Here is an 11,962-nt window from a genome sequence, read left to right as displayed (position 1 = left end):
GTCGCAGTCCCGATAAAAAACAAAACAAAACGAAGATCGCCGTCATTACTGATAAAAATGCCGTAAAACTATCCTCTATTTTGTAGACGCTATAACTTTTGCGCAAACCAATCAATGTACTCCTATTGTGATTTTTTTTTTTTACCAAAAATACATAGAACACATATTGGCCTAAACTGAGGAAATTTTTTTTTTTTTTATATATATTTTTGGGGGATATTTATTATAACAAAAAAGTAAAAAATAATGTGTTTTTTTTCAAAATTGTCGCTCTTTTTTTGTTTATAGCGCAAAATATAAAAACAGCAGAGGTGATCAATACCAACTGAAAGGTCCATTTGTGGGAAAAAAAAGGACGTCAATTTTGTTTGGTTGCAACGTCGCACGACCGCGCAATTGTCAGTTAAAGTGACGCAATGCCGAATCACAAAAAGTGCTCTGGTCAGGAAGGGGGTAAAATCTTCCGGGGCTGAAGTGGATAAAGAACAATAAGAGTCTATTAGAACTGATAAATTCAGATTAATTTTTAAGAAAGCCAACAAGCTGGGTTTGAATATTGCATCCTTGAGAAAGACATATTTTCACTTGAAGTTTTACTACATAATTTATGATATCTAGGAAGGAGTTATTTAGCCTTGTGGATTTACAATCTATATCCTTTGAACAAGTAGACTGTTATCAGTGCCATTTGTGCACATTTGGCTACATTTGTGGCTCCTGGTTATCCTGATAAGAACAAATGGGCTGTATAACTAACTTATGTGCCGTTTTAATTGGGTGGATAAGACTTGAGGTGAAAGCTTGAGAATAATTTTATCTGCTTTATAAACAAAGTAATTTAGGAAAAGTTTTACTATAACTCAGTAGTTACCCATACTTTGGGTATACCTCAACATTCGTGAGCTGAAGAAAAAGTATACATTTATCCTTAACTTGTTAAGAGCCTGTTTCAATCTTCTGTATATTGAAGCTGAGAGTGGAAGAAGGAAAGGCAGCACAAGGAACCAGTCAGTTGTGTTTCAGTGTTAATGTTCTAACAAGGAATATGCCGATAGGAGAAAAGAGCAGATAACAGAGTAGCTCACCGGTATGCTGCCTCTCCTTCGTTATCCAGCCACAAGGTATGGGTGGGCTAGGGGATTTGTGTCACTAAACTGCAGTAGAAAAAAAAAAAATCAGGTCTCCTGCCCTAAATCTCAGAACTGGATAGACAGAAATACAACTCTTTTAGCAGGTATATCAGAGTCTTTATATGTATTTCACACCTGTGTATTTAACTGTTTGCCTGGAGGTTTAATGCTTTAATGGTAATCTGTAATGAACCAAAGCTAAAAGACTGCAGTGTTTTGTTCTAGATATTCTGTTAAAACATGCCAGTAGTTTGAGATTTAGCTATTGACAGCTGTAAAGATTCTTCTGAGTAAGAACTGGATGGGCAGAAATACAAATCCTTTGGTGGGCAAATCAGCTTCCTTATACACTATGTACTTAACCTGTGTATTTAGCTGTGTCCCCGGAGTTCAGCTTTAAAGGTTATCTATCATGAACCACAGCTCATTATGTGAGGCCTTTGCCTTTCTGCCATCTTTTGTGTTGTCCATGGGAGGCTCCCAGTAGGTATTCAGCACCTGTCTATACACTTTATGCATTACACACTTTCCACAAGTGTCACATTTGTGACCACCAGCCACTAGACCAGGGACCTCCACACAGCTATTTACAACATATTTGAAGTTTTACTATATTATACCTCGAACATAAACATAATACAAAGCAAAGCAGAGGTCATGTAAGGTATTTTTAACATTTATTATTTCACATTATTTGTGCTTTTTTGTGGCATATGTCACTTCAAGTTGCTATAGTATTGCTAGTAAACATTAAATCTGCTTTTAGTTACACTATGGCAAACCCCTGGATGATGAGATTTTTCCACCTTAGGCCTCATTCACACGAGGCGGACTCCGCTTCCACGGAGTCCGTGGGCTCAGCAGGAGATCTCTCCATTAATCTCCGCTAAGCCGGCGGATGACAGGTCCCTCTCTGCTCACTGAGCGGGGAGGGGCTTGTCAGGCGCCACTGCTGCCTATGGAGGGATTGGATGAAAACGGACAGCATGTCCGTTTTCATCAGATCTCACCCGATCCGATAGCAAGGGATCCGGACGTAGGGCCATCCGTCTTCTTTTAGCGGATCGGATGTCAGTGGACATGTCTCTGCTGACATCCGTCGCTCCATAGGCTTACATGGAGCGCCCGTTCAGGTCTGCTGTCAAAACTGACAGGCGGACCTTAACGGTCCAATCGTGTGAAAGGGGCCTAAAAGTATTAAATTTCACATAAGTATAATTTTTATAAATGTATAAATGCTTTTTTCTTATATTATACTTATGCCTCTGACTTGTAAACACGTTCAACATTTTCCTGGGCATCCATATTTAATCACAAAGTGCTTAAAATGCCCATCGCCAATTAGCCATACAATTCTCTAACTTATGTTTCGGGCCTAAATAGCATTCAGTTGTTATTGTTGCTGTTTTTTTTAAAGGATAAGGAACTCAAATAAAAAGGCAAAAAACACCACTGAAAACAGTGAATGTGAATTAGCATGTTTTTTTTTTTTTTACTATGTGTGTGAATTCTGTTCTGTCATGTTATTCATAGGCATCAGTCACACAGTACAGTTGGGCAGACCAGATTCCTCCAATAGGTTCTAGTTCAGTTTTACAGTTTCCTTGCCACCTACCTACTCATTGGACAGTGAATTAGTAGGTGTGATGAAGCTAACTTACTGTCCAATGGGCAAGCAGGAGGCAGATAGGTGGACAGTACCCAGGCTGCCTCACACGTGGACACTGCGAGCAGCTGGTCTACTCACAGATTACACAGGTTCCAGGGCCTGTACTAAACTCTGCCCAACCTGTACTCTACTGTGCAGGGATGCTGGCTGGGGACCAAACCCTCCTATCTGCCTTACTGAGCTTGTGTAACCCCTTCACTCCCCAGGATAATCACACGCTGAGCCTGGCACCTGCTTTCAGGATTCTGCTGCCAGGTCTGCACAGATAAACACTCCTTCTGCTACACTTCCCAGGCCTAGGCTGTGGATACCCTTCCCATTCACATGGAGGCCCGATCTTAACAAAAAACCTTCTTTACTAAAAGGCCTCAGTCAGCAATACAATCAGTTCAATGGACGGCATAACCATTATCCAGCAAATGATAAAATGAATTACAGTTCCCAGTTGATAGATCAAGTAGTAAGTGGAGGGTCTTCACATGGGGAACATTTGTACCTTTGTAGTGATCATGTTGACTCTGCCTAGGCCCTCTGACCATCCATGGCCATACTGTACTCCTCTTCTCTACGCATACCCCCATACCTTCCAGACTATCCACTGTAGGGGACCTTTCTACAGCCCCTCCTCCTTAGGGGGAAAGCAGGAAAAGTTCTGAAGCCCTTCTCAGGTCTTCCAGGCAGCCAAGCATATGGAGCCTCAACTTCACCCACCTTATCTACGGACTCCCACAATGCTCCACAGAGTAGGCATCCCTTGAAGGGAAACTAACCAAACTCCACCTGCCTACAGACAGACAACACTCAAAGTTACAAAGCTGAGCCAAGAATCAGCAGTGTCAACTGACTGGCTGTGCAGGGTGGCAGTTGTGTGTGAAACCCAAGCGCAGCTGAGGAGAATGACAATTACATTGGGATGTAAAACATATAAAAGGATTGCATACAACAAAAAAAAGGAAAGAAATGGGACTTTATATGAGGCAAGTCATTGAATGCATATCTTATTCAATTAATTTATAAAATTATTTATTAATAACAAATCACATTATAGAGGGTGTCAATATAAAAGGATTGCACTCACCATAAAACCCTATTGTAGAAGTTCATCAAGGGACAATGGAACAGTAGAATTTGTGAACTATGGTTTATACTGCTGCCTTTAGACACAGGCAAACTCCAATTCCCATGATACTCCAGTTTTTTTGAAAAGCAGCATTAGAAATAGATCATAAATACAGAAAGGTGGGACCGGTGTATCTTAATCAAAAATCCTATTTTCTTAAAGTAACAGAGTAATTAGAATACCTGTCAGGTTTTCATTGCTGTGTGTCCATTAGGGAGATTTTCACCAAAAGTCAAAGAAAATTCCAAATTCTGAGAGACCACCAGAACAGGAACAGAGAGAAACCTTTTAACTGGGCCCCCAGGAAATTCCTCTCACTAAGGGCAAGAAGTGAAGGGAAATCTCTACAATGGGGCACAGATGACCAAAGAAAAAAAAAAGGAGCTGCCAGGGGTTATAACCCTCCCTTGCTCTATTCAAAATGAAAAAACACTGGAACAGTAGAATTCAGGAACACTGGGATGTACCAAAACAATTCAACTGGGGGATGGCAACACAACACCAACAGCCCAAGAAGAAACAGCAAAACAAAACACTACAGTGCCTGCAGTTTTAAAGCTGGCCTGTCCCACACCCCTTGCTGCGACAGAGAAAGTCACAGCCAGTGCTTCTGGATTATCTAAGGGATCAGAGCATTCAGCACATTGGGTATCGTGGTTTCAAGGTCCTCGCAGCTGGGTAGATAGTGGATGCTAGGCACAAACCCCCTAAGTATTTGTCAAAGACAGGATCACACCAGTTGGTAGTGCTCCTACTTTGTATAGAACTCTGTGTCCAATGTAGTGTTGCATTTCCTAGGTGAGCACCTAATGGAGGTGACATAGCATATTGGGCCTAAAGCAACATTACAGGTCGGCCCCACATCTTTCTGGCGGGGTCTAGGTACAGTCCCCCAAGGTTCAGCCGAGGAGTCAACGCATCCAGAAAGCTGCCAAATGGAAGCCACAGTGGCTATAAGCATCTTGAAAACATGAAGGAAGAACCAGGATGCAAAAAGTAAAAAAAAAAATAGCAAATAGACAATAAAATAAAGAGTTTCCATCTTTCAGAGCAGAGGGAAAGTGTATGTATACTTGAGGACACTAGCAAAAAAACTGTGGCTTGCTAGGAGTGGGAAAGGTGGGACAGGTTATGCTATGGCTGCCCTTACAACTTTGTCCAATCATCTGAAGGTAGCTTCATAACCCAATAATCTAAGGATAATATTCTGTATCCTGTAAAGTACGATAAAGAAATATGTATTTACACTATGCATTAGCAGCTTGCCTGGAATCCTGCTATGAATTTTAGTTCTGCTCTTTCTCACATAAGCCACATACATTGCACATTTTTATGAAATTAAACAGTACCCCCTTCCCCTTTTCAAGAAATGATTTGTTTGTTCTGAAAGGAATAAAATTTATTAGATTTTTTCCATTACAAAATCTGCTACATGACTTTAGTAGTTAATTTTTTTTTTTTTTTAAGATATAGAACATACATCTGTACACACATTTTGCATTGATGTGCTTACATACACTTCAAGTATTTAAAAAAAGTGCTAAAGAACATTAAAAATAAATACAAAGTAAATCAGTGGAAATTACAGGCTTAAAAATCACTTTTAACAAGTGATTTACAAACATAAATGGATATTACAATGTGTATTCGTAACTGTACAAGACGATTTGGACTTAAATTAAACCTATGGACTCTTTCACACAGGTGGTTGGAATTTATCTTTTAACTGCGGATAGAAGGGACTTGCTTACCATAGCTAAGTGCAGATGCATTCCTATGGCCCCCTTTCACACAAAGCAGTTAGCAATGATTACAAAACAAATGGTTTCGTACATTTAGAAAAAAAAACAAAAACAAACACTTCACAGCATCCAGGGGCGATGTATCACAGCTTTCTGTACATAAACAAAGGTAATTGCAAGAGTTTCACTGCTATGGAAAAGGCAAGAAGTTACTACCGCAGCTAAACACAGCTGCATGTAAAACGCATGTCATCGCAGATAAACGTAAAACGTTATAAGTTCAACTGATCACTGTGCCAGGAGTGGTGGATTTTCAAAATGAAAAACAGTCATTTACAAGCAGAACAACCGTCTGTGCGAAAGAGGCCTAAAATAAATACAATAAAAAGCCTTTACTGCCAGAAACTGAAGGTATAGTTTAACTGATCAAAAACTGATCTTAAAGTTGAACTAAAGGCAAAACATTTTTTTTCTCATTTGGAATAGAGTGAAGAGGGATTACAACATCTGTTTTTATTGTGGTCTGTGCCCCCATTATGGAGGCTTACCCTCTCTATTTGTCCTGCTTTTCGTTACCATTGAAAGTGAAAGTCACAAAAAATTAAAAATTGTGGGTTGTCCCCAGAAAAGTAACAGAGGGGAATAGGGGAAATCTTCCAACAGGGACCTTCCTTCTGGTGACCTGGGGGCTCTGAAGGATGCCCTTAATTTTGCAGAGATTTCCTGTTTTGGCTATGGGACAGGAAGTGAATAAACAACTTATCAATAATATTCCAGAGGTGGAAACAGGAAGGTCTTTCCATACCAACCAGATGCCAGTTGTCTACGTTTCCTTTTCACATATCAGCATTAAAGAAAACAGGGCCTGTTTTGTATAGAATGTGTGAACTAAAATAGATTCCTGGTTCAACAATTTGTCGCTAAACTTACCCACCCATCAACTGATCAATAGACTGGTAAACTAGAAAAGCATTTCGACTATTTGATTAATCAGCTTGGGGAGTAGGGGAAAAATAAGGAGTTCTATAGACATCGAAATGTTCCCTGATCTGTACATTACTCGTCAGATTGGGTAAAAAAAAAAAAATAAATAAAAATTCAGTTCTAAGAACTGGATTCAAGTACAAGACAAACTAATGGCAAGTTCCTTCATTATATTATATTTGACAAGGCAGGAAATCTGTATGAAAGAAGTGGTTTGAAAAGTAAAAAGAACGATTGCCTAGGGAGTGAGCAGATCCTAAGTATTCTTTTGACTGAAGGAAACATGTGTTTGTATATATTTTGTAGTTCCGGAAATGTTGGGATGCTATCTGGATCTACAGAAAAACCTAGCACACTGTGTTCTGTAAGGTGCTCTAGATATAAAAGTTAAAACATCAAAAGAATTGTCTTTTTAAAGGGAAAAAAGGAGTAAAAAGTGTACCTGTAATAAGATTAATAAACCAAGAGCACCTTGAAACCTAGGCCACTATTATGCGCATACCCTCCCATGACCCATTATATTAGTGTGATGGGTGACTGCTAGTACTATGCTTTGGGAATCAGTGAACTAAAGTGGTTCTAAAAACAAGACGTGTTTACCTTGCATGCATTCCTTGCATTAAAGTAAAAAATGAGCCAGTAGTTGTATCACCACCCCCACCTCTATAAATACTTACCTGAGCTTTTTCTCGATCCAGCGCTGTGCTCATTCGTAGCGGTGCTCTCATAGGACACCGAGGCAGCATTGGGAGCCATTGGCTCCTTCTGCTATCAATCAAATCATGTGAGTAAAATGCGGTGCCCAGCCACACAGTGTGTGTCTATGGATTCACAAAGTCCAGCTCAAAAGCGTGCCTGCACGATTGCTCCTACAGTTTGCTATGGGGACACTCACAGAGGAGGAGGAGCAGAGAGTGCTGGTGGGGGACCCCAGAAGAGGAGGAAAAGGGCCGCTCTGTGCAATATGCAAAACCATCGCACAGAGCAGGCAATTATAACATGTTTACGGATTTAGGGGAAATAATTGTCTTTAGAACTACTTTAGGGGCCAACTTCCTAGCTGAGGTCAGTATTTGTATAAAAGAGCTCTACAGGAATCAGGGCTCTTTAGGTGATCTAATAAGGCTAAGTGAAGGCATCCACAAGGTGATATTTTAACATCATTACAGGTTTGCTTTAAAATTTTTAGCACCAGAATTTCAATGAATTATTTAACATGCTGGACAGTGAATTCATTGTACATGTATACAACACAAAATTAGCTAAAAAACACGTGACACATATTTACATTACACTGGGGAAAACAGATAATACAAAAAATAAAGAATAAACTATTTGTATATTAACAACATTACTAGTTCTGCCAAACATAAGCTTTAATATAACTTATAATGCTGCCAATTTCATAAATCTAGTTGAGAAAAATGTTTTGCTGTACCTGTTAAGGTTTAAAGTGGATTTAAAAACTCAAGTTTTTTTTTTTTACCTTCATGCATTCTATGCATGAAGGTAAAAAACCTTCTGTGTGCAGCATCCCCCCCTTTCCCAGCGCCCCTAATACTCACCTGAGCTCCCTCTCGAGCCAGCGATGTGCACGAGAGCAGAGCTTCTCCCGCGTTCCTCATTGGCTGAGACAGCCATTGGCTCCGGCTACTGTTAATCACAGCCAGTGAGCCAATGAGGAGAGAGCAGGGGGTGGGGCCAAGTCACAGCTGTGTGTGTCTTATGGACACAGAGCAGGGCTCGGGAGCGAGCATGCACCACTGCCCCCAGAGCAAGAGGCTTGTTATTGGGGGCAATGGCTGAAGAGGCGGAGCCAGGAGCATCAGTGGGGGACCCGAAAGAGGAGGATCCGAGCTGCTCTGTGCAAAACAACTGCACAGAGCAAGTACATCATTATTTCATTTTTTTTTTTTTAAATGAACCTTTTAATGTTGCTTTAATGAAGGAAGATTCTAAAAAGAATTCTTACAGTGAAGTGCACATTACAAACTAATACTTCCTTCAAAGCAAACTGGTGCTCAAGGAATTATGTGCTGCAAGTGCTTCTTTTTCATGCTGATCTAATGGCTTCAATGCTGGCTCAATGACCCTCTATTACTGCTGTATTCCATATTGCACAACATACAGTAGAGCGAGATCTCCTAATAGCCATAATCTCAGGGAGTTCCATAGGTCTTTTATCCAACATTACATTTAATACAAATATATCTAGTGTGAACGTTTCCTTGGCCAAATATGAGACAATATGAAATAATGTATGGAAAACCTTTACCTAGCATTTCACTAATGTTTTCATATGAAAAGCAAAGAAAAATATTAAAAATAGGTAGTATTTATTATAAGAATGGTAATATGACCGTAACTGAAAATAAAATATGTAAAATAAGTTCTGCAATATTGTCCAGTGTAGTCAGAAAATCCATTTGTACAACTACTCTCAAAGTTAATTTAAAGCTGGAATTTGCAAATATTGTCTAAAAATAAGAGGGATGTTTAGTCTTAAGCCAGGTTCACAATGGTGCGCTGCAGTTTGGGCGCAGTGCAACTCTATCCGTGTTTTACTTGTGCTCCCACTGACTTCTAATGGATTGTATGTTTTATGAAAGCGCATTAAAGATGCAGCATGCAGGATTTTGATGCGCTTTCATGAAAACACACGGTCTAATAGAAGTCGATGGGAGTACACCTAAAACCACATGTAAAATGAGATACAATAACGCTGCACACAAACCGCAGAGCACCAGTGTGAATCCAGCCGTAGCCGAACGTTTAGGCCAGTATGCACCCAGGGGATGAATGCCTGGAAAACAGATTTTGTGCATTCATCCCTGGGTGCATACTCCCCTAACCATTAGTACTGCTAGGTGGACCACCCAGCCCTGTATAGCCACAGCAGCTGTCAGACTGTCATAGCGTTTGACAGGCTGCCAACAGCAGGTCTCAATGGGACACCTGTACCCTTCTTTCGCAGTTAAACATTGGAGCCCTATGCACCGGAACTTACTTGAATCTTGGAGTCCTCTGTGTATTTCTTTTGGATCAACACAGTAATCCAAAATGAAAGAACTCCTGCACTCTCTCTTTGTGTAAAAGCTTTCTGCAATAAACATTGGTCACTGCTGCACTCTCTCCTTGTGCAGTGTGCCTGGTATTATATCAGTCTTAAGTATCGATCTCCCTTTAGGTCTTACATATTTCAATGAATGTTTTTCTGCCCAGAGTTCAGCATTAACTAAACAACAGCCAATGTAACAGAAGAGCCTAAAAGAAAAACTTGCTTAACATTTTGGACATGTTTCTGTCTCTTCTATTATATAATGCTCATCTTACATTACGTTTGACTTCCTGGGTCAGGCTGGTTTAGCTAAGGCACCCTGAACAGCAGCTGCACATAGGATCAGAAATGCAAATTTCTGAATTTGTGGATGGCAGTTAGAAGCATAAAGACAGCACAAGGTAAAGTATGTTTTCATAAAACGAGTTGCAGTATAAAATTGAGATTTTATATATTTTGCCTAAAATTAATTACATTAAAAATACTAAGTCCTACGTGCTAGTTTAACAGGTAGAAGTCTTTATCCGTAGAGTGCAGCAAGACTGGAGGTGCAGTATTTTTGCCAAAGTGTGCTGGAGTCACATGGCAATTACTGCAAATTGGCCATTTCTAAGCTCCTCAAAGAAGTTAATGGAGGGAAATATGTTCTGTCCCCAATAAAAGATTCTCCCCCCCCCCCATATAATTATATATATATATATATATATATTTTTTTTTTTATTACACACTGTATTTACATATGTATGTAAATACACACACATTTTAATCAAAGATAAGAGTTGTTTTTTACCATATAGAAACTACCTGACTTCACAATAATAAACCCTGAGTAATAGACTAGTGTTATTTGGTGAAAATCTTATTTTATCATTCAGTTTTCATTAAACTTTTAGGATAAGAAGTGAGTGGATACTTTAAATAGGATTTTAAAAAATTTGGTGTTACCAACACTTTGTTACACTAGTACAGATGGTACAAAGCCTTCACTTAACTAACAAAGCATTATCTTAACTAGAGTGAATAGTTATTTAAATTATACATTTCTTGCAATTCATTATCCACTGCAAAGTACTAGGAAAATACTTTTTTCTTTTTGTTGAAAACACTGGGGAGACAAACTTCTAGATGCATAAGTAAATATAGTTCCAAGTGAATTTAGTGCAAATCGCCAGACTTTTATAAAAAAAATAGTATGGGACATGCTTGGACCTTAAAGAAGGGGGTACATCCCGAAAGCTTGTCCTGAAAATGTGGATGTTAGTGCAAATAAAGTATCACAGACATTACTCAGTTTTTTTTGTTGCAATTGCACTAATACGGCTACAATCACCTCAAGCATTAGAACAACAAAAATATTGAACAAAAAATGCACCCAAAATACCTGGTCAGGTACATATTTTTAACTGAGAGACCACATCCTCTGTCTATTAGGATACTGTATACAGAGCTGAAAACTCTTGGAAGACTCTCGTGGGATGAGCTTCTGTATTATGTTTGCACTAGAAGGGATGTAACATCACAAGTGGCGTCACAGCACTTCCTCGTTTAGAGGCTTGGACAAAGCTGAAACAGCTCTCCCTGCAGCAGCAGCAGATCACTTCCATTATAGTCTATTATATAGATTACTATGAGAGGTGTTCTGTTACTGCATGGCTGAATGAGGGGCCTGGTCAGGTCAGGTCAGTCGAGACCCAATTTAGAATAATCCCCAGGTCCAACCAATCACGTCGGACTATCTGGATTACTCTTATGTGTAATGTACACGTGTCAAATGCTTGTGTAAGTGATCGCAATGCCATTCAGATTTTCAGCAAGCGCAAACCGGTGAACATACGTGTCAACAAGCTAATGAGTCCTTGCCAATCCAACTTGATCTTCTCTTAACATGAAGCTAACCATTTACCAAGCCATTTTTTTCTTCCTTTGTGAGTGTCCCAATGTACCATCAAATGGGGAATAAAGTTCTCTTAAGTAAAAGTCAAATGTTTACTTTGGCTTTCACCAGTCTGCTGTGTTACATAAAAATCACACTGATGTGATATTTGAATTGGCAAACGTTTTTGATTATATTCTAACATACATATTTGTGGATATGGGGAAAAAAAGTCAAGTCAAAGGTCCAGAAAATGCAATTTTCACATTTTACATTATTTCTTTTGAATTAGAATCTAGGAAAAGCATATATATGCATCCAAAATTGCTACCAAATTAAAGTTCTATTTGTCCCAAAAAATGACATACAATACATTAGGGTGAACA

This window comes from Aquarana catesbeiana, linkage group LG03, assembly GCF_042186555.1.
Source record: "Aquarana catesbeiana isolate 2022-GZ linkage group LG03, ASM4218655v1, whole genome shotgun sequence".
NCBI lineage: Eukaryota > Metazoa > Chordata > Amphibia > Anura > Ranidae > Aquarana > Aquarana catesbeiana.
The sequence above is the reverse complement of the archived record's forward strand: the minus strand, read 5'-3'. Positions refer to the sequence as shown.